Raw genomic sequence first — 26607 nt, 5'->3', positions numbered from 1 at the left:
ACCAAGTCCGCATCATTGCTACTATCATCTTTCAACATATTTTTCTCTAGGAACATATCAAAATAATAATAAACGGGGAGCAACATCGTGAGCTATTGATCTACAACATAGTTATGCAAATACTATCAGGACTAAGTTCATGATAAATTAAAGTTCAATTAATTATATTACTTAAGAACTCCCACTTAGATAGACATCCCTCTAATCATCTAAGTGATTACGTGATCCAAATCAACTAAACCATAACCGATCATCACGTGAAATGGAGTAGTTTTCAATGGTGAACATCACTATGTTGATCATATCTACTATATGATTCACGCTCGACCTTTCGGTCTTAGTGTTCCGAGGCCATATCTGCATATGCTAGGCTCCTCAAGTTTAACCTGAGTATTCTGCGTGTGCAAAACTGGCTTGCACCCGTTGTAGATGGACGTAGAGCTTATCACACCCGATCATCACGTGGTGTCTGGGCACGACGAACTTTGGCAACGGTGCATACTCAGGGAGAACACTTCTATCTTGAAATTTAGTGAGAGATCATCTTATAATGCTACCGTCAATCAAAGCAAGATAAGATGCATAAAAGATAAACATCATATGCAATCAAAATATGTGACATGATATGGCCATCATCATCTTGTGCCTTTGATCTCCATCTTCAAAGCATCGTCATGATTTCCATCGTCATCGGCATGACACTATGATCTCCATCATCTTGATCTATATCAATGTGTCGTCACATGGTCGTCTCGCCAACTATTGCTCTTTGAACTATTGCTATCGCATAGCGATAAAGTAAAGAAATTATTTGGCGCTTGCATCTTATTCGATAAAGAGACAACCATAAGGCTTCTGCCAATTGCTGATAACTTCAACAAAACATGATCATCTTATACTCATCACATCTTGACCATATCACATCACAACATGCCCTGCAAAAACAAGTTAGACGTCCTCTACTTTGTTGTTGCAAGTTTTACGTGGCTGCTACGGGCTGAGCAAGAACCGTTCTTACCTACGCATCAAAACCACAACGATAGTTTGTCAAGTTAGTGTTGTTTTAACCTTCTCAAGGACCGGGCGTAGCCACACTCGATTCAACTAAAGTTGGAGAAACTGACACCCGCCAGCCACCTGTGTGCAAAGCACGTCAGAAGAACCAGTCTCGCGTAAGCGTACGCGTAATGCCGGTCCAGGCCGCTTCATCCAACAATACCGCCGAACCAAAGGATGACAAGCTGGTAAGCAGTATGACTTATATCGCCCACAACTCACTTGTGTTCTACTCGTGCATATGACATCTACGCATAAAACCTGGCTTGGATGCCACTGTTGGGGAACGTAGTAATTTCAAAAAAAATCCTACGCACACGCAAGATCATGGTGATGCATAGCAACGAGAGAGGAGAGTGTTGTCTACGTACCCTCGTAGACCATAAGCGGAAGCGTTATATCAACGTGGTTGATGTAGTCGTACGTCTTCACGATCCGATCGATCCAAGTACCGAAAGCACGACACGTCCGAGTTCTGCACACGTTCAGCTCGATGACGTCCCCGCCTTCTCGATCCAGCAAGAGGGGTGAAGTAGTAGATGAGTTTCGGCGGCACGACGGCGTGGTGACGGTGTTGGTGAAGAACAATCTCCGCAGGGCTTTGCCTAAGCACTACGAAAACTATGACGGAGGATAAACTAGAGGGGACGGGGTTGCCGGCACACGGCTTGGTGTTTCTTGATGCGTCTTGGATGCTAGCCCTACCCCTCTATTTATATGTTGAGCCTTGGGGTCGAAACTTGGAGTAAAAGCCTCCACAAAGCCGGTTTCACCCGAAAGGCAAGAGTCCTTCTCGGACTCCAGGGCCAGACGCCAGGGTTCCCGGCGTCTGGACCCAGACACCAAGGACCCTGGCGTCTGGACCCTGGACTCCGCAAAACTTCCTTTTGCACTTTCCAAAAACCTCGTGGGCTTTCCCCTTTGGCCCAGATAAAGTGTTGTCGTGCCCAAACATTTCAGGAAACATCCGGAATGCCTTCCGATGGATTCCGGAACCTTTCCGGAGATCAAACACTACTATCCACATATCAATCTTTACTTCCGGACCATTCCGGAGTTCCTCGTCATATCCGTGATCTCATCCAAAACTCCGAACACCATTCGGTCACCAACATACATAACTCATAGTACTATATCATCAACGAACGTTAAGCGTGCGGACCCTACGGGTTCGAGAACTATGTAGACATGACCAAGACACCTCTCTGGTCAATAACCAATAGCGGGACCTGGATGCCCATATTGGCTCCTACATATTCTACGAAGATCTTTATCGGTCAGACCGCATAACAACATACGTTGTTCCCTTTGTCATTGGTATGTTACTTGCCCGAGATTCGATTGTCGGTATCTCAATACCTAGTTCAATCTCGTTACCGGCAAGTGTCTTTACTCGTTCTGTAATACATCATCCCGCAACTAACTCATTAGTTGCAATGCTTGCAAGGCTTATAGTGATGTGCATTACCGAGTGGGCCCAGAGATACCTCTCCGACAATCGGAGTGACAAATACTTATCTCGAAATACGCTAACCCAACAAGTACCTTCGGAGACACCTGTAGAGCACCTTTATAATCACCCAGTTACGTTGTGATGTTTGGTAGCACACAAAGTGTTCCTCCGGTAAACGGGAGTTGCATAATCTCATAGTCATAGGAACATGTATAAGTCATGAAGAAAGCAATAGCAGAATACTAAACGATCAAGTGCTAAGCTAACGGAATGGGTCAAGTCAATCACATCATTCTCCTAATGATGTGATCCCGTTAATCAAATGACAACTCATGTCTATGGCTAGGAAACATAACCATCTTTGATCAACGAGCTAGTCAAGTAGAGGCATACTAGTGACACTCTGTTTGTCTATGTATTCACACAAGTATTATGTTTCCGGTTAATACAATTCTAGCATGAATAATAAACATTTATCATGAAATAAGGAAATAAATAATAACTTTATTATTGCCTCTAGGGCATATTTCCTTCAGCTAAAAGACGAGCATGGAATTTTACAGGAAAGTATAGCTCATCTAAACCCGATGATTTCCAGTTATTTTTCGGGTCTATTTAGTATCGAAGTTGATGATGTGGACCCTAATATTCTGGAAATTGTAGTACCTCGTGTAACACAGGATATGAATGAGGATCTCCAAAAACCTTATTCAGCAGATGATGTCAAAAAAGCTTTATTTTCTATTGGTGATTTGAAAGCTCCTGGTATGGATGGTCTACATGCAATTTTCTTCAAGAAATGTTGGCATATTATTGGAGATTCTCTTTGTACTGAAGTTCTTTCGGCAATTAATGATAAGGTAATACCTGAAGGATGGAATGATGTTCTACTGTCTTCGTCATAGTTTTAATCCCTAAGGTTGAAAGTCCAGACAAAATTACTCAGTTTAGACCAATCAGCTTATGCAATGTTCTCTATAAGGTGATATATAAAATGGAAACAATTAGACTGAAGCATGTTTTGGATGATATGATATCACCTGTTCAGAGTGCTTTTGTCCCGGGACGAATGATTACAGATAATATTCTTGTGGCCTATGAATGTATGCATATGCTCAAGAATAAGAAGAAGGGGAAGGAAGGGTATTGTGCCGTAAAATTAGATATGCACAAAGCGTATGATCGTGTTGAATGGATTTTTCTAGAAAAGATGCTATTGAGACTTGGTTTTCATGGTGATTTTGTTAATCTTTTGATGGCATGTGTAAAATCAGTGAAGTATAAGGTGAGGTTCAATGATCAAGAGACTGATCAATTTGTTCCCACAAGGGGTCTTCGGCAAGGAGATCCTCTATCACCATATTTATTTCTAATATGTGCAGAGGGTTTATCGAGTTTACTCGCTCATCAATAGGAGGTTCGTGGCATTGAAGGTGTAAGGGTGTGCAGAAATGCACCATCGGTTTCTCATTTACTTTTTGCTGATGATTCCCTGATCCTTATGAAGGCAAATTTGATTAATGCAACCTCGTTGAGACATGTTCTTGATCAATACTGTGCAAACTCTGGACAAATGGTGAGTGAGGCTATATGTAGTATTTTCTTCAGTCGTAATGTTGAGGTTGATGTGAAGGCTGAAGTGTGTACCCAGTTAGATATCATGACAGAGGCTATATCAGATAAGTACCTTGGTCTTCCAGCTATGGTAGGCGCAGATAGGAGTGATAGCTTCATCCATCTTCTTGAAAGAGTAATCAAGCGGCTAAAGGTATGGCGAGAGAAATTTCTATCTGTTGGGGGGGAGGAAATTCTACTTAAAGTTGTTATCCAGTCTCTTCCAGTTTTTGCTATGGCAGTCTTTAATATTCCGAAAAAGATATGTAAGCAAATTACAGATGAAATGTCTACTTTTTGGTGGGGAGACAAGGAAGAACAAAAAAGAATGCATTGGTGGGCTTGGTGGAAGATGTGTATTCCAAAGAAGAATGGAGGAATGGGGTTCAAGGACTTGCATGCTTTTAATTTAGCTATTAGTGAAACAGAGTTGGAGGTTGATCACTAAACCAAATACTCTTTGTGCAAGTGTCCTTAAAGCAAAGTATTACACAGATGGCAATTTACTAAAGGCAGGGCCTAAAAAGGGATCATCGTCTGCGTGGCAGAGTATAATTGCTGGCCTTCGTACCTTTATGAGAGGTCACATATGGAGAGTTGGTTCTGGAGCAAGTATTAATATTTGGGAGGACCATTGGGTGCCTAGTAGTCCAAGCAGGAAGGTGATAACTCCAAAGGGACACTGTTTGATGCAAACAGTGGATGAGTTGATTGACCCATATACGGGACAATGGGATGAGCTGCTGGTTAGAGACAACTTTCTTAGTGTGGACGCAGAAAGAATTTTACAGATTCCCTTGATCTCTAACATGAATTATGATTTCGTTGCATGGCAGTTCACAAAATCGTATATGTTTTCTGTTCGCTCAGCATACTATGTTGACTGGGAACACCAGTACGGTGCACGAACTAGAAGAAGTGATGGGCAAGGATCAATGAATATTAATCCTGTTTGGGACATTTTGTGGAGACTCCAACTACCAAGTAAGGTAAAAATCTTTGCCTGGCATGCTTTGCATGGGATTGTCCCTGGTATGGCAGTACTAGCATATCGACATATTAAGGTTCAACCGCAATGTCCTGTGTGTAAGCAAGGAGCAGAAGGTATGCGCCATTTGATGTTCACATGTAGAAGGGCAAAACAAGTGTGGACAGAACTGGGAATGCAACCGTTAATAGAAGAAGTGATTAATATTGACAGGTCAGGGAGCGTTATTCTTGAGGAGCTTCTCACACGGTCAGTGAGCCATGCTCCTGTGCTTGGCCGATTGGACCACAGGGAGTCTTTGATCGTTGGCGCATGGTATATTTGGTGGCAGCGAAGAGAGTTTGTGAAGGGAGAAAAAGTTCTTAATCTTACAAGTACTGCATTCGCTATCCTGGCAACCACAAGTAATTTCAGTCGAGCCACTAATTTGAAGGAACCAGAGAAGGTGTTGTGGAAGAAACCTCCAGGTAACTCGTACAAGCTAAACGCCGATGCAACTTACTTTGAGAATGGTACGGGTGCCGCAGCTGTTGTTCTCCGAAATAGTCGTGGTGAGGCTGTGGCAAGGGCTTCGTGGCTACTAACTCATCTCCATGATGCAACAACGGCGGAGGCGATCGCACTTCAGCGAGGGCTGGAACTATTGGAAGACCTTGGCTGTCAACCGGTGATTGTTGAATCAGATTCGCTGGAAATTATTCAATCTTGCAATGGTGTGATTGAAATATGGAGCCCTTACTCTGCTATTTTGGCGGATTGCTTTCAAAAGGCTCTCCATATAGGTGATATTTCTTTCACGCATTGTCCTAGGGAGGCTAATAGATTGGCGCACAATCTAGCTAGACATAGTTTTAATTCGAACTCTACTTTTATTTGGGATGGTGATCCCCCCGGGTTTTTATTTTCTGACATTGTGGATGATGTAACTTTGATTTAAGTTAATAAAGTGCGCCAATGGCTTTCCCCAAAAAAAATATTCCTGATTTTATGATGTCAGTGAAATCAGGAGTTGTGTGCTCATCTCAATAAATAAGTAGAAGTTGTATGCTCAGTTCTTAAATAGGTGAAAAATTGGGGCGTGATCGGCAAGGATGAAACAATAATTGGCAAAAAGCAAGCATGCCAGGAAAGCGGGTCGTAAGATTTGTGGAGGGATCAATGAAAGGGACGCGAGTGAGCTTCATGTAAGAATTAAGATTGCACTAGATTGTGTGATTGTAAAGAAAGAAAAAGGAAGCATCATTATTGGGAAGGGAGCAACTAAGCAGATGTTGTCTGTGATTAGATCTCAACTTGTTTTCCTTTTCCCTCTCCGGTTATATCTTTTTCTTAGGTCACATTTATGTTCAGAGCCACCTGCATATCTATCTCTGCATTTTTTTGCGAGAAACTTCCAATTTATTCATCTTCAACCATGGCAGTACAAAAAACACCAGAGGTAATAAAAATTACAACCATGTCCATGGACCACCTAGCGACGACTGCCAGCACTGAAGCGAGCCGAAGGTGCGCCACCATCATTGCCCCTCCCTCACCGGAGCTGGGCAAACTTTATTGTAATAGATAGTCAGGCAATCATCGTGCTAAGGTCCCATAGGGACAACACACCAGAGTAGCAAACATCGCCGACGAAGAAAGTCGTGGATCAGAAGGATCAAACCTGTAAACACCCGAACGGAGACCGAATCGATACAGATCCACCGAAGACCAGCACTGACCGAATCCCGCGAGATCCGATGGAGACACACCTCCACCTATGGAGATCCGATGGATCCACAAGCCCTCCAATGATGCTAAACGTACCATCGGGATGGGGATAGAACGTGGGAGGCATTATTCCTACCAAGGGACATTGCCGCTGTCACACAGCCCCAACCAAGATGCTGAACCTAACAAGAGCAAGAAAGGGGTCCCTCTTGCCGGCGGGGGGCCGAGATCCTCCGCACCTCCATGGACTAGAGGCCATCGAAGATGGGGCGGATCGGCGGCGGCGCCGACGGGAGGAGAAGAGTTTTTCTTGAACAAAAGTGCTTTCTTGCCGCATCTAGCTCTGCATTTGACAATACTTATTTGAAGCTTCGTCGACCAGAGAGAGAAATTAATTATGAACCTTAGCTCAACTGATTTCTTTCTGAAAGATGATGTGTTGCAACCGCTGTTCAAACGACAATCAAACGTTTGTTAAAAAATCCTAGTCAAACTCAAACGCAAGAGGAGGTATCGATGCAAATCAGGTTGTTTAGAGAAAAATGCTCTGCTTCCCTTACTTTAAACAAAGCCATGCAAATTTTGTTATCCACATACATATTCGCATGGATGCATCCAATGAGCCTAACCAAACTGGACCCAACACAAAACTATCTTATCTACCTACGAGTGAACAAGATCGTCTACCCAATCTTTGGTTTTTCCTTTGGTGCTTGCCCTCTTGTCCTGTTTACTAGCCACATGTGCAACGAGGTTGGCAATAGGGAAAGAGAACGTCCATAACCACGCTGTGCCCCATCAGATCAAAAATCTCCCACCACTGAAGAAAAATCCATGCAGCCCCTCGACCCTAGATGTCTCCATCCTTACCTTCCAGGCCACTTGGAGGGCGCGGTCTTTTCTGTTGCGAAAAGGTCCTCTGTTATATCAATAATACGCAACAAGGGTACAAAGATCCTCAAAAGTAATAAAATTATAACTGAATTTATGGACCGATTACAATCACTTGAGCGAGCCGAAGACGCACCATTGTCATCGTCTCTCCCTCACCGTAATCGGACAAGCCTTGTTGTATAGTAAACAGTCGGAAGTTGTCATGCTAAGCCCCAACAAACCAACACATTAGAGCAGCACCGTCATCGACAATGAGGAACATAGATCGGAAGGCCATACTTGCAAACACAACAATGAACACGAGATCCGGCCCAATCCAGACGGGTCTGCCTGAAACGAAAGTCGGCCGAATCCAAGCAGATCTACCGAAGCCCAGCACCAACCGGGTCCAAGAAGATAACGCTAGAGACATGTAGCCACACGCTCTCCACCGGCGCTAGGCACACCATCAAAACAGGGATAGGGTGGGAAGGACGTTATTCTTTTTCTGACTCTAGGACGGCACTGCCGTCCCCACTAAGATAGTAAAACTACCTAAAGGAAAGACGAGATCCCTCCCGCCAACGAGGGTCCGGGGTCCTCTGCACCTTCAAGACACATAGGGCCACCGGTGGTGGGGTGCACATGTGACGGCGAGAAAGGCGGAAACCCTTATCACCTATAAATCGCATGATGAGGGAGCGACAAATTGTTTGTGGAAACGGTGGTTACAAATGGTTTATACAAGAAACAAATCCATATGGGTGGTATATTTTCGCGGGTATTTTGTACCATCTTTTTTGGTAGCTTAGAGCAACTCCAATGGGGAGACCCATTTCGTCCGCCTGCGTCCGTTTGGGTCAGCACGGACAAAAGTGGAGGCCCAACGCGCGACCCAAATGCAAACCGCGTCTGCCTGCACTACAAAAAAATACACTTCCGTGATGATACGTGTTTGTCACAGTAGGTCTCGTTTTTTGTCATGCATGTACATCCATGACAAATTTATAACAGAATCAAGATAGTCATACATGTGCTGTCGTAGAAGTGTTCCATGACATTACCAAAATTATCATCATGGAAGTGTCCACTTCCATGACGATAAATCGTGCGTCACAGAAGTGCTTTCATCAAGGGTGACCGACACGTGGCATCCACCGTAACGGAACGCCGTTAAGCTATCGGGTCGGGTTTTGGATCCGATAACCCGTAAACAGCCCCGACCAATGGGGATTTTCCATGTGTAAAATCATCATTGGCTGGAGGAAACACGTGTCGGCTCATCGCTGAGACAGATGCCATCCACTCATTGGACAGAAGGCGCCTATGATACGTCGACACGTGGCACGGCCCAACAGAGGCCCATTCCTGTGAAAAGGCCAGCCCGTTTGACTTGGTCAAAAGGTGGCGGGCCGGCCCATGGAAAGCCTGTTAACGGCCTGTTCGCATATAGCCCATTTACAGCCCGCTAACCCAAGGCCCGTTACGCCCTATTCGAATTAGGCCCAGTAGCGTCATCTGGGCCATCCAATATGATTCCAGCCAGTTTTCACTTCTGGCCCATGTATGGCCCATGACGTCTTTCGGCCCATATGAGGCCCTATGTAACTCTTGGCCTATTAACGGCCCGTGGTGAAACTGGCCCGTAATGAACAGTGTATCACTTTACACCCATTAACGGCCCGTGGTGAAACTGGCCCGTAAAGAACAGTGTATCACTTTATACCCATTAACGGCCCGTTATTCCGTTGGGCCGTTTCCAGCCCATGTTATCTTTCGGCCTTCTCAGAGCCCATTTATTCTTGGGCTATTTTCCAGCATTCGTTTACTTACGGCCCGTTACTGTCATTTTCTGCTTGTGGGCCAAATTCAGCCCGTGGTTACAGTCGGCCCGTTTGTGGTCCGTTAATACGTTGGGCCGTTTTCATAGCGTCATCAAATACGGCCTATTAACGATGGCCCGTTATGGTCGGCCCATGAACGGACGATTCCAACTCTAGCCCGTTTACGGCCAGAATGCGGTCTGTTTGGCCCATGTTTGGCCAATCGATCATACGGCCCGTATAAGGCCCATTGATGATACGGCCCGTAGAAGGCCCATTGTTTCTACGGCCCGTAGAAGGCCCACTGTTTCTACGGCCCGTAGAAGGCCCACTGTTTCTACGGCCCGTAGAAGGCCCACTGTTTCTACGGCCCGTAGGAGGCCCAGTGTCACTACAGTAAATATTAGCCCATGGTTATTGTGGCCTAGTTTTAAAAAATAGGTTATTGCAGCCACTAGCAAACCGCAGAAAAAGAACTGCACTGACTACAAGCAAACAAATAAACAAGACAACAAGGAAATAAATAAGCAAGCAACTTACACTAGGCTATCACGGCTATTACACATATTACATCCACTGGGCATCAAAGTTCGCCACCAGTGCAAATATAGGGAACACAGCAGCATATAAACGCCGCAGCAAAACAAGTCCAGAACTGAAACCACTTCAGAAGAGCTCAAGAAACAATATCCTGGGTACCCATAATGCTGGCAAGATGCTTAGCAAGCTTATTAACTTTCTCTTGTTTGGCGCTTAAGTCCTCCAGCGCTTGCTGTTGCACCAGAAAGTATGCATCTGAATTCTGCAGGGACTTCCTCAGTCCTTCGGCTTCCTGTCGCATAACATCTGATCGATGTCTTTCAACTTGAAGTTGAGACTCAAGAAGCCGAACTGATTCAGGCAACGAGTTCGAAGAGCTGGTGCCAGCAGTGGTAGCCAGTAACTCGAACACTACATCAAGACAGGACTTTGGGGTTGTCTCAGTGTCTTCAATATAGTTTTTATCAGCTTTCTTGGAGACCAACAGGGATGTCTCACTATCTTGAACCTTATCTGCATTACTTCCTTTACCATTGCATAACAGGGTACTCTTCTCCAATATTTTATCCGCGTTCTAAAAGAGAAACAAACAAACACATCTCAGGTTTACAATGTAGTATATGAAACTCATTTTGGTAAACCAGTTCAGTAGTAAGGTGGACAGGATAACAGCATGAAACAAACATATATCTATGTAGTATGGTCACTGTATGGTCTATATCATTCTAGTTTATGTTGCCAAATCAAGATAGATACAGTTCGAATCATATCTATTTAAGACAAAGCAGCATAGACAGAATATAAGTGTGGGAAACTACACAGCAATAACAACACTTGTAATGTGCATGGCATGAGAACATAACTGTTTATTCAATTGAAACTGAAATCAACATAGAGCAAGTTACAACAGCAAACAGCCAAACACGTTGAAGAAACAGGTTTAAAACATACCTGTTGCGCCATTGGAGTTTCAATTGCATCCTTCAAATTTGAAATTAGTTGGTATCAGTAAATACAGTGATGCAAGAGCAAAGTAGTATGAACCATAGCTACGGAACCTGACCTGAGAACAATTCTTCTTCTGCTTTAAGCGTTGACTTCGGGTTCGGAGTGGTGGTCCTCGTGATTTGGGCACTGCAGTTGCCTTACTAACTGCTCGTGTTTGGGTGCTCTGTGGTGGAGACGGTGCTGTGTCAACGGGAACTGGGTGTCTATCTGCTGGGGTTGGGGTTAGAAGGGGTGTAGCTGGTTCTCTGTCCAACTGGGTAGGGGTACAATCTGCATGAGTGTGGGTTATGTGTGGTGGGGCTGGTTCTTGGGCAAGTACAACCGTGGTTCTATCTGCATCGACAGGTAGCACGATCTTTTCTGAAGACCGTGTTTTTACTCCCACAGATACTGCCATCACTCCCTCCAATTGAAATGGCTGATAAACAAGAAAAGTAATTGAATGTACAGACATTGTAAGATAGACAGGTGCAATGGATAGTAGGGAAGAAAACAGGGCATGAAATAATTCACATTTATGTTGTCTAAGCAAACAGAATAGCAGGACATAATTTCACATATATGATGGCTAATTAAACAGGATAGCATGACACAATTTCACATGTATGATGGCTAACTAAACAGGATAGAATGACATACTTCAAAATATGATGACTATGTAAACAGGATGACATGATATAACTATACGATGTGTCTATTAAAGTGGTTGGCATGCCATAAATCACAAACATGCCGTCGATGGAAACATGATGGCATGATATAATTCACGGATAGAATGACATAATTTAAAATATGATGACTATGTAAACAGGATGAGATGATATAACTATATTATGTCTTTAGAAAATGGGTTGGCATGCCATAATTCAGATACATGCTGTCTATGTAAACATCATGGCATGACATAATTCAAATATATGATTTATATACTAAGGAAGTGAGCAGAGGGCAATCGCATATATGATGTGTCAACTAAGGAGATGGCATTCAATATTGTGTATATGATGTAAAAACTAAGCATTGCAATACAACATATGCATTATATGAGTAATATAACCCTGCCAAGTTTGAGCATACACCTCAGGGGGATAATAGGACTGGTCATCTGCCTCTGAATCCTCCTCTGAAGAGCTATCTGTAACCAGCAAGATATCTGCTTCAGCAGGTAGCATTGTCTGCTCTGAAGACCTTGTTTTCACTCCAGATTTCTCCATCACCAATTCAAATGGCTGATGCACAGGAAGAGCAGTTGAATATACAAACATTGTCGACAAAAGCAATGAGAAATACAAAAAAAGGACGGCATGATATAATTCACATATATGACGCTTGCCTAAACAGCATGGCATTGCATAATTCACATACATAATGCCTTGCAACAAGATAACATTGCATAATTCACATATATAATGTCTTGCAACAAGATGGCATTGCATAATTCACATATATGGTAATTAGACACTAAACAGGTGGCATTCACACAAAGCATGTCTAAACTAAGCAAATGACATAGCAATGCAAGATACCATACGCACGATATGAGCAACATAACCCTGCCAAGTTAGGGCATGCACCTCGGGGGGGGAATATGACTGGTCATCTGTCTCTGAATCCTCCTCTGAGGAGCTATCGGTAACCAGCAAGACATGCGCTTCGTCAGATAGCATTGTCTGCTCTGAAGACCTTGTTTCCACTCCAGATTTTTCCATGACCGTGCCGAATGGCTGATGCACAGGAAGAGTAATTGAATGTACTAAAATTGTTGACAAATTTAACACGTAATAAAAAATGATGGCATGATATAATTCACATATAAGATGACTGGCTAACCAGGGTGGCATTGCAAAATTCACATATATGATGCCTGGCTAGACAAGATGGCATTGCATGATTCACATATACGATAAAGAAACTAAACAGATGGCATTGACACAAAGCATGTCTAAACTAAGCAGATGACATCTTTAATGTATACAGTAAGCAATGCAAGGCACCATATGCATGATATTACCAACATCAGCATGCCAAGTTAGAGCGAAGACCTCATGGGGTAAATAGGAGTGGTCTTCTCCTTCTGAATCCCCCTCAGAACAGTTATCTTCCTCTTGATTACGATCCGAAATGGGTGGAGGGGGGCTGCCTTTGCGCCCACCATGGAACGACGTCTGCATGAAATTTTATTGCCACGCAAGGCTCGTCTCTTTTGCTCTACATGATCAGTTCCATTGTGTACAATAACTGGCATGCATAGGAATAAAACATAGTGAGATTATGTAAGGAGTGCATGCACAAATCCAGAGTGATGGTAGCAAACTGTGGATAGACCCAAAACCAATGATAGCAGGCAGATAATAGCTTTAGTTAAAAAATACAGATAATGGCTCCTTTAATGTTTGTTTGCACCCAACATGAAACTCATAGTAGACACCGGAGATTAACCAGATAGTAGACAGATAGTACTGATTGCTGCCCCAATATGTACCCCACAACCATTTAAAAACTCAAGTTTCAGCATTAGTTTGGACCTGACTCGGAGTCTAATAGGTGAACACGACGATAATGTAGCATGTCATCATATTAAGCGACGCATAACGTAAGCAGACACGGAAGAGTGCGACCTCTCTTGCGGACCCGTGTAGTCCTCAAGGTCATCTGCTCAGTTGATGATGGTAATGCAGTTGTCGTGGCTGCCGGCGGCGGGGAAGAAGATCTGAGGCGGCGAAAGACAGTCTGGAGAGCGGATCCCTGCTGTGGTGAACCCTTCCGTCGTTGGAGCAGCTGAGCTGGGGTGGAACACAGCGCCGCAGGAGCAGGACAAACCACACAAGGTTTTCTTTGACACATATCTGTAACAGAAGTAATTGAGTAAGGGCTTGTTTGAATTTGAGGATTCTAACAATGCAGGGATAGGAAATAGACAGGAATAGGATAGGAATGCACGTGCAAAACAGAGAATTTAAAAACACAGGATTTCTGCCAATCTGGGTGTTTGATTCACAACAATTGGAAGATCACAGGATGCAAAAAAGCATGGTGAGATTAAGTCAAACCACAAGAAAATGTACGGTTATAATGCTATTATGCTACTATCTCTTAGTCTTGTGCTTGATGAATAGGAATATGAAAAGGAGGAGAAGTGGAAATTAGAATTCCTACGGTTTTTCTTTCAAGGAGACACTAAAGGAACAAATCCTACAGTTTTCCTTTGCTCCATTCCTTTGCACCAAATTCATGAAAAGTAGTACCATAGGAAACTTTCCAATTCCGATGTTTTTCATTCACTTTTCCTTTCAAGCACTGGCGATTCTAGTAGGCAGGCTTGAGCAAGGAAAATCCTACACTAAAAAATGTTTTTGTGCTACTTCTATTACTTTGGACCCAGGCCACTGCCATACTAGCTCAACTCCCAGGCCCATCGACAAATGCACAGCTCAAACGCGCAGAGATAAATAATGATGGCGTTCAAGAGAGTCCATCACGGATAGCTAAGTTGCCTGGTACCTCACTGCTTGTCATATAGTAGGATAAAATAATCGTATTTCCCGTTACTACGAGTGCTCAGTGGACAATATATATAACATGTAGAGTAAAAAAGAGATGCAACAAGTGTACAACCTCTTTGGCGAAGCCATGTCGATCTCAGCGTGATTGGGTTGGCCGGTGAGGATGCTCCGGCTGACTTGGCTGTCGGAGGAGGGGAAGAAGATCTTAGGCGTCTGGAGATGGAGCCCGAGGTACTGCTCCGCTGTGATGGAGGGTTTCGTCGTTGGAGCAGCTCCGGTGAGTTGTACGACGCCGAGGCTGAAGCAGGACAAGAGAGACAACGAACAACGTTAACCTGAGTGGAATTCTAATAGCATCTCCAATACATGACGTAAAATACATAACCACAAAGTGCTAGATGTAAAATACATCAGCCGCTCATCTCTGAACTTAACTGTCGAAACTGAATTTAACTGTCGAAACTGAACTTAACTGTCGAAACTGAACTTAACTGTCGAAACTGAATTTTGCTGTCGAAACTGAATTTTGCTGTCGAAACTGAACGCACTAGCAAGGTGAGGCTACACGTCGGTCGACTGACTTTTTCATCTCTGGTCAGTCGATTTTGCAGCCGTTGGATACGAAATCAAGGGCCTGCGGTTCATCTTCAACCTCCACCCCCCTGAGCCGCCAGCCACCACCGGCCAAACAGCAGCCCCCGCCGCCCGCGGCCGGCGGTGCGCCGCCCCGCCCGCCCCGAAAACACTCCCCACCGCCGGTCCGCCGCCGCCCCGGCCATCCCTCTAGGCCCCCCCGTGCCGAGCTTTTTCTCCGGCGATCCCCACGCCACCGCCCCGCCAACGCCCGCCACCGGCGACCACCGCCCCCATCCTGAACCCTAAGATAGATAGTGGGGTACCTCTCCGGCGAGCCCCCCTCCCCGCTGCGGCTGGTTCTTCCTTCACCCCGGCGAGCCCCCCCCACCCCCTGAAAATCGACTGACCCAAAAGTCGATTCAGTCGACTGAAGTGTAGCTAAATCGGAGCAGCATCGCAAGCAAGAGCAAGAGCGAGAGCAGCAGCGCGAGCAAGAGCAATAGCAAGAGCAGACCAGGCAGGGGACCGAGAGCAAGAGCAGAGCAGCAGCGCGAGCGAGAGCTAAAGCAGCAGCAGCTCCTACTGATGTGGACGTCGCCGCCGAGGGAGCGACGCCGTGGAGGAAGTGGCCGGCGACGCCGCCGTGGATGGAGCCGCGCCGTGTCGGCTCGGGACCGAGCGCCGGCAGCACCGTGAGATCGAATCAAGAAGAAAATGCGGCGATTAGTGTACAACCTCTTTGGTGGCGCCGATTAGGCCGCAGCTTCATCCGAGGAAACGGTGATGATGATGCTCTTCCGGTGGTGCAGGTGAAGACGGCGGTGTGGGAATGGAGGTGGCGCGAAAGACGAGGGGAACGTCGGGGCAGCTCCTTGGAGGTGGAGGACGGGGTGGCTGAACCGGCGGGACGATGAGATCGACGACGGATCCTCATCCGGTACGGTGGATGAGGGACGTCGAGGTGTTGCTGTGGACGACGTCGTCGGGGAAGAGGCTCCGGCTGGGTGGCGGACGGAGCAGGGTGTGGGGTTTCGTCGCGGGTTTTCGCGGCCTCGGTGTACGAATGGGTGGGCGGATGGGATGGCAGTGGGGAACCATGGCTTAGAGACGCGCTTGTCCGAAATGTGGGGTAAGTTACGAAAGTACCCCCACCGATTTGAGGCGGTTCTTTCGGTTCAGGGGTACCACGGGCATTTCGCGTGTCGGGATTTCACAGGAGGTGGGAGTTTTCGCGCGCGTTGTAATTTCGGAATAGCAAGGCGCGGGTTGAGATGGAGGGAGTTGTCGGAGCACAACGAGACAAAGATATATCTTAAATATTTCGGGCTAACAAGGCGCGGGTTGAAGAGGCGGGAGTTTCGCAGCACGATAGACAGAGACGCTAGCTTGAATTTTCGGCATAACAAGGCGCGGCTTGAAATTTCGGAAGAACAAGCTTAACGTGTACCCAAAAAAAGACAATTTGCACCTCAACACGCACAACACACACACAAACACCATTTAGACTAGAGTAAGGTACACGTGCATTGCACGCATGAGATTTGGCAACCAAATTATGAATAAATACCACATTATAGCATGCAAGCTTTGAGTCATATATGCATGATGTAGATGTTCGTTTAATTCTTATAGTTCATTTCATTCAAAATCATCTAGTTTTTATAAGAAAGCTAATCTATTTTAAGATTCATGGAATTGTGCGTCGTAAGACATAAAGTAAAAACAAATAATGGCAAATCATGTAGAAAAACATTTGGGCAATTCTGATACGGAAGATTCTAGAACAAATAAGAAGTGCTTGTGTTTTGATGTTTGTGCATTATGCTTAAGTTCAACCATGGAGTCTTCTAGATTATACATGTGGCGAAATCTGGTGGAATCTAGATGATATCCAACGGCCAGTAGTGCTCAAATTTGCCATCTTTGGACCATCGGATTCGCCTCATCCAACGACCATCTTTCAAAGTTAAAGTTACCCGCACACAATATAAAAAATATAAATATAATATATATAGGGGTATAGATATAGATATGTGATGCGAAAGCCGCCCATCATCTCCAATTAGAATAGTGTGTCCATGCACGGATGCGACGTGGCCAAATGATGTCTGCCATCGGTATCTCAAATTCAAATCAGTCTGACCTTGTTCAATGTGTATACATTACAACATGCTCGTTTCCAAACCACACCGCGCAGATCTCCGTTATATTCATGCATGCATGGGTTTCAAACATCAGGATCTCTTATTCAAATATTTGAATTCAACTTTACATTGATTATGACCTCACCTATTCTTTTACACCCACACAGTAGTCTTCTCTTTATAATTGTACCACTAACTTTCTCTCGTGCATGCATGCACACACACTACCAGTCGGCATTATCCATCGCACGCATACAATCTTTTTCTTCAGGTCGGTCTCCCATGAAGGCACACACCCACACACATCCCCCTCTCCATCATATCGGGCATTCTTTATCTCTCACGCGTGCATGCGCAACGATCGATGTTCCTCTATGTATGTGTGTATATAGCTAGGTCTTTCATAGTTTTCCACACAAACCGATCAATCGATATATCCAGTGAGGTCTCACCCTCTTTCCCACGTCCACATCGATCAATCTATACCTCTCTATATAGGATTAACATATATAGCTAATACACCCACATTAATTATATATCCAACGTCCCCCTCTCATCATCCATGCCTTCCGCTTCATCTCTCAGACGCGTGCACAATGGCGAAGACAGGGGGCAGTAAGGGCCCTGCCCCCTCCCCCCCTAACATCACTATATATCGAGGCTAATATGAATGTGATCATTAGACAATTGCTGCTAAAAATGGTTTAAGTTCATGAATTGACCCTCCTCGTAAAGGATTAGCAATGCTTGGCCCCCTAGCTCATTTATTTTTCATGGCTCCGCCACTGCGCGCAACAGCGCACGTGTTCGCCCCCTCTCTCTAAATATCGATCTCGCACTTGTGCATTCCTTCATAGTCTCCCTCCACTCGGCCCCTCGCACCATCTTCTAGCCCCCCACCGGATTTTGCCACATGTACAATCTAGCAGACTCCATGGTTGAACTTAAGCATAATGCACAAACCTCAAAACAACAGTGGTTCTCTTTTGTTCTAGAATCTTCCGTATCATAACTGCCCAAACTTTTTTTCTAGTTGAATTGCCATTATTTGTTTTTACTTTATGCTTTACAACGCACAATTCCATGAATCATAAAATAGATTAAGGGCTTCTTTGATTCAAAGGATTCTCAAAGGAATTTTGGAGGATTCTAATCATTAGGAATTTTTCCTATCTTGGTTGTTTGATTCGTAGGATTGTAAACCATAGGAATTTTTCCATATGATTCATTTGCACTAGATTTCATAGGAAACATCCCATCCACTCAAACCTCTTTGAAAGAATTCTGCGTTTTTTCTATGCACAATCAAACACTCGTACAATCCTGTAGGATTCAAGACGACATTCCACTATAATCCCATGTTTTTCCTATTCCCGCGTTCTTAGCTTTTTTATAAAAACTAATTGATTTTGAATGAGATGAACTATAAGAATTAAACGAAGGGCTACATCAGGCATATATGACTCAGAGCTTACATGCTATAGTGTGGTATTTATTCATAATTTGGTTGCAAAATCTGATGCGTGCAATGCACGTGTACCTTACTAGTACTTCGAGTATGTGCAAAACACGTAAATTAGAATACCAATGGCACGCTACACAGTGTCTCTCTTACAGTTCATGAAGCCACGTGGCACATGTGGAGGCGTTGTCGCGACCTCCTTGCGTGGATTGATCACAGTGACGTGCTGCTGGTTCCAGAAGAATGTACTCGTCCTCCCTGAGCCATACTGGCGGTACATGCACGAAGCGAAGATGTGCACGCACGCCACGCACGCACTCATTCCCTCGCACGCACACGCGGGTACACGGGCGGACGCAATTTTGTACCAAGATCCACCCCATGTGATAATTTGACGCGTGTAAAGTCGTTCACTTCATTGATGGTCAATTAATACAGCGCATGCAAATTGAGTGGACGTGAGGGCGGAAGAAAGACATTATTACTCCACTGCGCGCATGCGAGTAGTTAAATCGTGGGTTGCTAGTAGTACTTCCATTGGTCTCCTTCGTATTTTGTGCCAATTTTTGACAGTAACATAATATTTACGCATTTGAGCAGTGTAGTACTTGAAATTTATGTTCCGCTAAACTCATCGGGAGCCGTTTCGGGCCTCGAAACCAAAACCATCAATTAATCTTTACCTTGTTCCCATCACATTCGAAAGCCTGCTCACACCTACTAGTACGTACCAAACCTGAACGTGTTCCCACTATGCAGGTATTAGTACTAGTGCTAGTACTTAGGTTATAAAAAGGGGAACTACCTAACCGAAAATTACTCTACCTTTCCTCCTCATAAGTGCTTCTTCTTCGTCCGTCGTTGCCATGGCCGGTGAGCAGAGCTCTAGGTCGAGAACTACTCGTAACAAGGGAGCGGCAACCAAGGCTGCGGAAAAAAAGAGGGCTCGCCGCCACGCAGAGACCTCGAAAGATCTCTCACGGGCAGGCGATGGCTCCCAGGAGCGCCCTAGCCGCGGAGGCGAACATGCCGAGCCGGCGGAGCTGGAGTCGTTATCCCTCGACGGCATGCCCGATCAGCTCAATAAGCAGAAGGAGTTCATCCAAGGCTTGATGGAGTTGCTGAAGGAGAGCCTCGACGACATGCCCGCTGAGCTCAATCAGCAGGGGGAGTTGACCGCCGGCTTGGTGATGCTGCTGAAGAAGAGCATTGCCTCGGAGAAGAAGGCGACCGGCGAAATCCTGCGACTTCAGGAGGACAAGGCGAAGCTCTGCCACGAGATCGACCTGTTGAAGGAGAAGAACGCCGGCTGGAAGAAGCTGCATGAGAATAGTAGTTCCTCGATGAAGATGCTGCAGGCCCTCGTCATGGAACAGAAGGAGGAGTTGGCGAAGCTCCGCATCGAGCACCCGGCTGCTGTCAAGGTACGTAATGCGGCCGTGGAACAGATGATGAAGGCTCGCGTCGAGAAATCCCGCGTCATGGACAGAATGAAGAAGATGGCGGAGGAGACGCGCAAGGAGATGGAGGTCGTGGAGGCGATGAAGAAGCAGTTACGACTCCGCGGCGAATTAGATCATTTGGGGTGATAATCTTCCTTCTTCTTTTGCTCCTGTGTTTCATCTTTTGCTTCGGGTGTTTCGCCGCACGTGTCACGTTCTCTGCGAGGCATGAATAGAACAATGTTTTTTTAGGGAATGAATAGAACAATGCTAACAATGAGATGACTAGCAAATTAGATCATTTTTTATCGCCATATGGCACTGGGCTGCCGTGTTTCGTGCTCCTCCGTCGCAGTACTACTCCAGTGGAAAACTTGAGTATACCGCACGGTTCTTTGCTCCTCCTCGATCAGGTCGTCGGCGCATTTATACGAGCAGTCAAATCACAAGGCCCCGCCTTCCAGCAGTAATGAGCCGTCAAATCACAAAGGCCCTCGCCTCTCGTGAAACCGACCAAGCTAGACTGCCCCGCCCTCTAGCCTTTTAAAAAATGTATACTTTTGTACAGCAGTAGTATCGATGGATTGCGCCATGGAGCAAAACTTGAAATTAAAAAAAGGTGGTACATATAGAGAGCGCTCGTCGCCAAATTATGCATATAGTACTATTAAAAAGGCTAGTCACAATAATGGTGTCCAGCACAACCCACCCCTCAAATAAAACTAAGAGGGTGCTTGGATACGTTTTAGTCCCATGACTAAAAGTAGTGGGACTAAAACATGCTAGCCTCACCCATGCTTGGATCCAAATACTAAAAAGGCTAAAATCAAGTTAATGAGCATTTATTATCCTCCAAACCCTCCAATCCAGAACTCGCCTGTGTTAAAGGAGAGGAGTTAAATGAGTAGAGAGAGGACTAATCCACATTTTAGTAGGGGTACCCCTGACTAAAAATTTTTAGTCTCAAGACTAGTTTTAGCCCCTCTTTAGTCAGGGGTGCTTGGAACTTTAGCCTCTTAAAGAGACTATTTTTAGTCAGACTAAAATAAGTCCCTTGGATCCAAGCACCCTCTAAGCATCCTGGAATTCTTTGACAAAACTAAGCACCCTGAAATTCTTTGACAACTAAACTGCTGGCTATATGATGTTGGCCATATATATTGTACGTATATAATGTGAAGAAACGAGTGGTAGTACTATACCAACTAAAAGATGAAATGTAAGAAATACTAGTATGTACGTACTGAAGAGTTAAAGTAACGAGAAGAAACATAACATAGTTCTGCTGGGGGCTCAGCACAACACACCCCTCAAATTAAATTAAGCACACCTGAAATTAAACTTTGCAACTATTCCGGTAGACACTGCATTAGAACCACCATGAGCAACGACACTGCCACCTTACTCGGAGTCCTCGTCCACGTCCTCGACTTCGTCCTTGTCCCTCTTCCTCTTGGCCGATACTTCTTTGCTTGAACCGCACACTTGGCTGTTGCTCTTCATCCAACCCTTGTAGATATTGAAGCAAAGGTAGCCATCCATTGCAGCGTAGTGGATGTGGTCTATATCTAGTACATTCCGCTGCCATGCATGACGATGAAACGTGTATGGAGGTTTCTCCAGTTTACCGTACGAAGGATGAACCATGGCTCCTGCCAGGGTCAGCATTGAAGGCTGACGAGAGGACACCAGCCGATTCTTCTGGAGGTCGAAGGTGTTGCCTACAACGAGGCCTATCCGACGCAGGACTTCTTTGTCGTTACCAAAGTCTACAGTAACGAATTTGACTAGGTTGCTCTCGAGGAAGTCCTTAAAATCCTGGCACTCAACGTCGGCATGGCATATGTGGTAGACCAAGCATAAGTCATGCACGCAAACCTGGATCACGGCGGGCTTCTTCCTCTCTTCGTCCTTTAGATCCTTCTCTCGTCCCAGGACTGTGGTGTACTCAACATCTAGCCCAGCGACCCACTCATCATCTGAGTCTTCGAACATGCGTCTGAAGCGAGAAAGGCATCCTTTCACCGTCGCGGAAGAACGGGTGTAGATGACGTCGAACTCATCGCCGGTGATGGTTCTAACCTTGTACTCACCGCCGATCGTGGAGATTTGGGACGCCATGGATTTGGGAGGAGGGTTAGGATTAGTGGAACTGCCGTAATGTGAATGGACGGGACGACTAGGAGCGAACCGCCGTAGTATTGAAGGACGTGCGGGGACGAGTAGGAGCGAACTGCCAGCGTGCGAACGGCAGGGTAGTGGCTTTCCATTCTCCCATGATACGGGCTTCCGAGAGCCCTTGGATCTGAGATCGAACGGTTGCATGGCGTGATTCTAGACCTATGGGTGAATATCCTATCCTGGAGGGTTATTCTGCAAATTTTCAGCAACTTAGCATGCGACCGTTTGATCTCAGATCCAAGGGCTGCCAGCAGCCCGTATCATGGTCGCGCCTACCACGACCGTCGCGTCGCTCGCGCGGTCGCGCCCTTGGAGATTTAACACGGTGCGTTAGGCTATCTGATGTTGGCATGTCATACATAGTCATCACTTAGTCACTCATACTACAACAAGGTTGGCTATAAGGTTGGCTATAAGTGTATTTTTTACTCCTCTCTATCTCTTTCTTCGTACTCCCTCCGTCCCATAATATAAGAACGTTTTTGACACTAGTGTAGTGCCAAAAACGTTCTTATATTATGGGACACAGGGAGTACTAGTATTTATTGCATTTGCCAAGGAGTGACCTCTTCCAATGAAATGGTGTTGCTAAGTTTGCTTCATTTAATTAGCTATAGACTCAAAATTGTCTTTTCACCTAGGTACACGCGCTTAGCACCGTTTCTTCCTTGGGTCACCAAACTAGTCTCTCTCTTCTTGATTAACTTGCCACATCAGACTTTATGCCTATGTGGCAAGCTTAAGCACCTGTAGGAGCAAGTAAAAGTAAGTACAATAGTGCGCTTTACATGGCATTTTTGCATATGTGGAGGAAAGAGAGGCAAGGAAAAAGTGGAGAAGTGGGCTCTCATGCAAGAGCCAGCCTCTACTACATGGTGGAGCATTGGGAGAGGCACCTGTATGGAGGTGGTCAGGAATCGGGAGACTCACGCCGGTCGTAGCGCCGCAGTTAAAATGATAATGGCAAGTCAAATCACGGGGCCCCACCTGTCCAGCAGTAACTCGCTGTCAAATCACACAGCCCTACGTTTGCAGCAGCCTACTCCCTCGTCTTCTCGCGTCTCTGTCGAACCGACTAGGCGGAACTGCCCCGCCTACCGCGCAGGAAAAGCCCCGCCCTCGACTTTTAAATAGTATACAGTATACTAATTTTGTATCCATGGATTGCGCCCGCGCCATGGAGCAAAGCGTCTAGAAAACGGCGGTACACATGTACGGAGTATACAGCACGCCCGTCGCGTTCGCGTCGCACCCCAGACGGTCGGTCGGTCTGGCACGCTGCTCTCCGAATGGAACGCGCGTCATATTGCGTTTGCACACACATGTGGGACGGCAATTGAGAACCGACCATAGGCACACTCCCCGGCCCCGCAAGTCGGGTGACTTAATAGAAGAGGGAGACGAGCGATAGTACTAGAGAAGTGTTGTACTACGTTGGTGCCTGGACGATCCCTGCAAGACACGGAAGATCAGTTCGTCCATGCATGTGACCAGACTCCAGCAGACACGCCTGGATTGGCTATCGTCTACATATCGTGCAGGCTGTGTTGTACATGGCTGTAGTTGTGGTGAGAAATCTAAAAAAAGGTTTCTTGTCATCTCGCAAAATTAGGTGTCATGTGCTTCGGATCACTGCGAGGGTTAAACAGCGACAACTGAGTTGGGCTAGTCATTGGGGGCACATGCACGAACAGTGACTACTCGGCTGCCATCTAGGTCAAGCCGGCTATGTTAATTAGGACATCTATCGACGGACCCCTTTTCTACGAGTTTATCTTTAATTTGAGCTTTGTTCCTCGTCTAGTTTGTCCGTCGGGATTCATGTTGTCTCCTTTGGGCAGTGAGGTTATGATTTCTTGTCATGTGGCATTTTTTCGTGTTATATGTTATAATCCGGCGCTTCAGATCAAAATGACGACAACTGCGCCTCCGGGCCACGTGCATGAAGACTTCTCGACAGTCATTGACGAGGTCAAGCCGGCTCCGGTAGACAAAAGAAAACTAGTACTACTCCACTATATAGGCAGGAGCCTCCGCGCTTGCTTGCTAGTGTTGCTCTCTTCACACTGTCTCGGCCTCTCCAGATCTAAACACGACAGCGGTGGCCACACTCTCTCTCTCTCTGCTCACCGCTGGTCACAGATCCAGCCGGATCCTCTCCGCCGGGGAAGGTGAGAAGGTGCAACGTTCACGCGGTCGTCCTCGGCGACGGCTCTTACCCACTGCTGGGCGCGTCCCGATCAGCCTGCCTTGCCGTTCTCTCCCAAGCACCGCTGGCGAGGGAGGGCCTCCGACCCCTTCTTCCTCGCTGCCGTAGTGTGGGCAGATCCGGCCTCCCGCCGCCCACCTAGCGACATCCCGGCGACCATCAGGTATAACTTCCTTCGAAACCGGCCTTGCTCTACTTCCCGAGCTCCTGACGTCGCTGCATTTGTATCTTTTACTATTTCTCAGGCCCCCTCGTAGATAGGATCGATCGGCTGTTCGAAAACCACCTAATTTTTTTACGTTTAAGAGGTAAAACTAGTTCATGCACTCGAATCTAGTACTACTTGGTTCAAACAAGGAAGAAAGGGGGTGGGGGTGGGGGAGGATTTGTTACCTGAATCTAGGACTTGGTCGAAAGAGGAAATAATGGGGGCGAAAAGTAGCAGAGACTGGCTATCCAACTGGTCTCTAGGTCTAATAGGGAAATAAAGGGAAACGCAGTACAAACTCAATATAAACCCGATCTATTGGTTGAAAAAGGAAAGAAAGTGGGGACTGGGGGACAAGTCAACAGAGTAAGTCCAGCACTAGATTTGCTAGCCTCACACAGTATAAGGTGGCTATACCGAACAAAAATGGGACCAACCCAGATATCCTGTTCTGATGTTTGTTGCCCCGAGCCACTCTTATGTAATGCCACTGGTAAAATGTAGCAGTCGCACTGTTAAAAGTAAGGACACGTTAAACCAATGTTGTTTTCAATGTAATGCCTCCAGTAATATGAATCAATGGCACTTCTTTACATGTCCTGCTAAAATTTCCCATTAAGATAAGTTGGTTCTTTTCGTTAGAAATGCAACTGTCCTGGTCCGCCTACTCTCCCGTGCCCAAAGTAATGTCGTATTTAACGGTTGTCATAGTTAATCCTAATGCCCACACTAATATCTAGCAATGCCAGTGCTTTAGAAATTGCTACTGTCCTTGTAGGATTGCCATTCAGATAAGGAACATGCTTCTTTTCATTTGATGCATGTTTCATCACTTGTTAGTCACCCTCCTTTCCACCTTTTTTGTGCAAACAGAGATATACATTTCACGCTCGATCTTAGTTGAACTGCACAAATGATATCCAAATTATAGTTGAGCATTCCAGGAGCTTCACAACCAACCTTGATGTTGCTCAATTTTATTGCAACTAATGAAGAAGAAGCTCTGTGGGTTTCGTTTTCTGATGGAAATGGAACCGGGGCTGGAGCCCTTTTCTTAAAAAAATTGAAGAAGAAGCTGCTAGCTCACGGGACATTGCTTCATTTTAGGTGAACTGCACCAAAAGGTCCCATGAATTGAATCATCCATGTTGGTGACTGAAAGAGCCAGCTTCAGCATCCCAGTCTAAGCACCCCCGGCCTCCATCCTTGCGACGCACGGTACACCTCGTTTGCCACCTGCTCGACCCTAGTGTCACTGATAAAATGAAGTAATAATACAGTTAAAATAGAGCGAGTGTCATCTCTATCATTTCATTTCCAATGTAGATAAAGAAAGTGCTTCTCTTTGTTAATGTATGTTTCATCAACTAGTCCCATTGTTAATGTTTAAGCGTTTCTGCAAACTGGGGTGCTTAATTTTAGTTGATATGTACAAAAATAGAGATTTGAATGTCTCAAGGCGCCTCCTTGTACTACCGCTGTACACTGATGTTCATCACTGGCAGAAGGTGTATCTGGGAGACTTGGGACGATGTCCAGTATGAGGCGTACCGTATGAGGCGTCGCAGGGCCCATCTCGCCCTCGCAGCATGGCATACTATGATACTATCGCAATATTTTCTTCTATTTATTTTGTGTGTTTCATCAACTAGTGCCACTATAATGTAATCACGCTTTTTCATTATCTGTGCAAACAGGGTTATTCAGCTGCATTTTGGTGGAACTGCACAAATGTACGTATGGAACCGGCATATATGCAGAGTGCGAGGTGTGCCAAGTAAAAATTACCGACACCAACCATGCTGCATGCACGCATTGGC

The sequence above is a fragment of the Triticum aestivum genome, chromosome 4D (genome assembly GCF_018294505.1).
Source record: "Triticum aestivum cultivar Chinese Spring chromosome 4D, IWGSC CS RefSeq v2.1, whole genome shotgun sequence".
In the NCBI taxonomy this organism is placed as follows: Eukaryota; Viridiplantae; Streptophyta; class Magnoliopsida; order Poales; family Poaceae; genus Triticum; species Triticum aestivum.
This window is presented reverse-complemented; position numbering follows the sequence as displayed.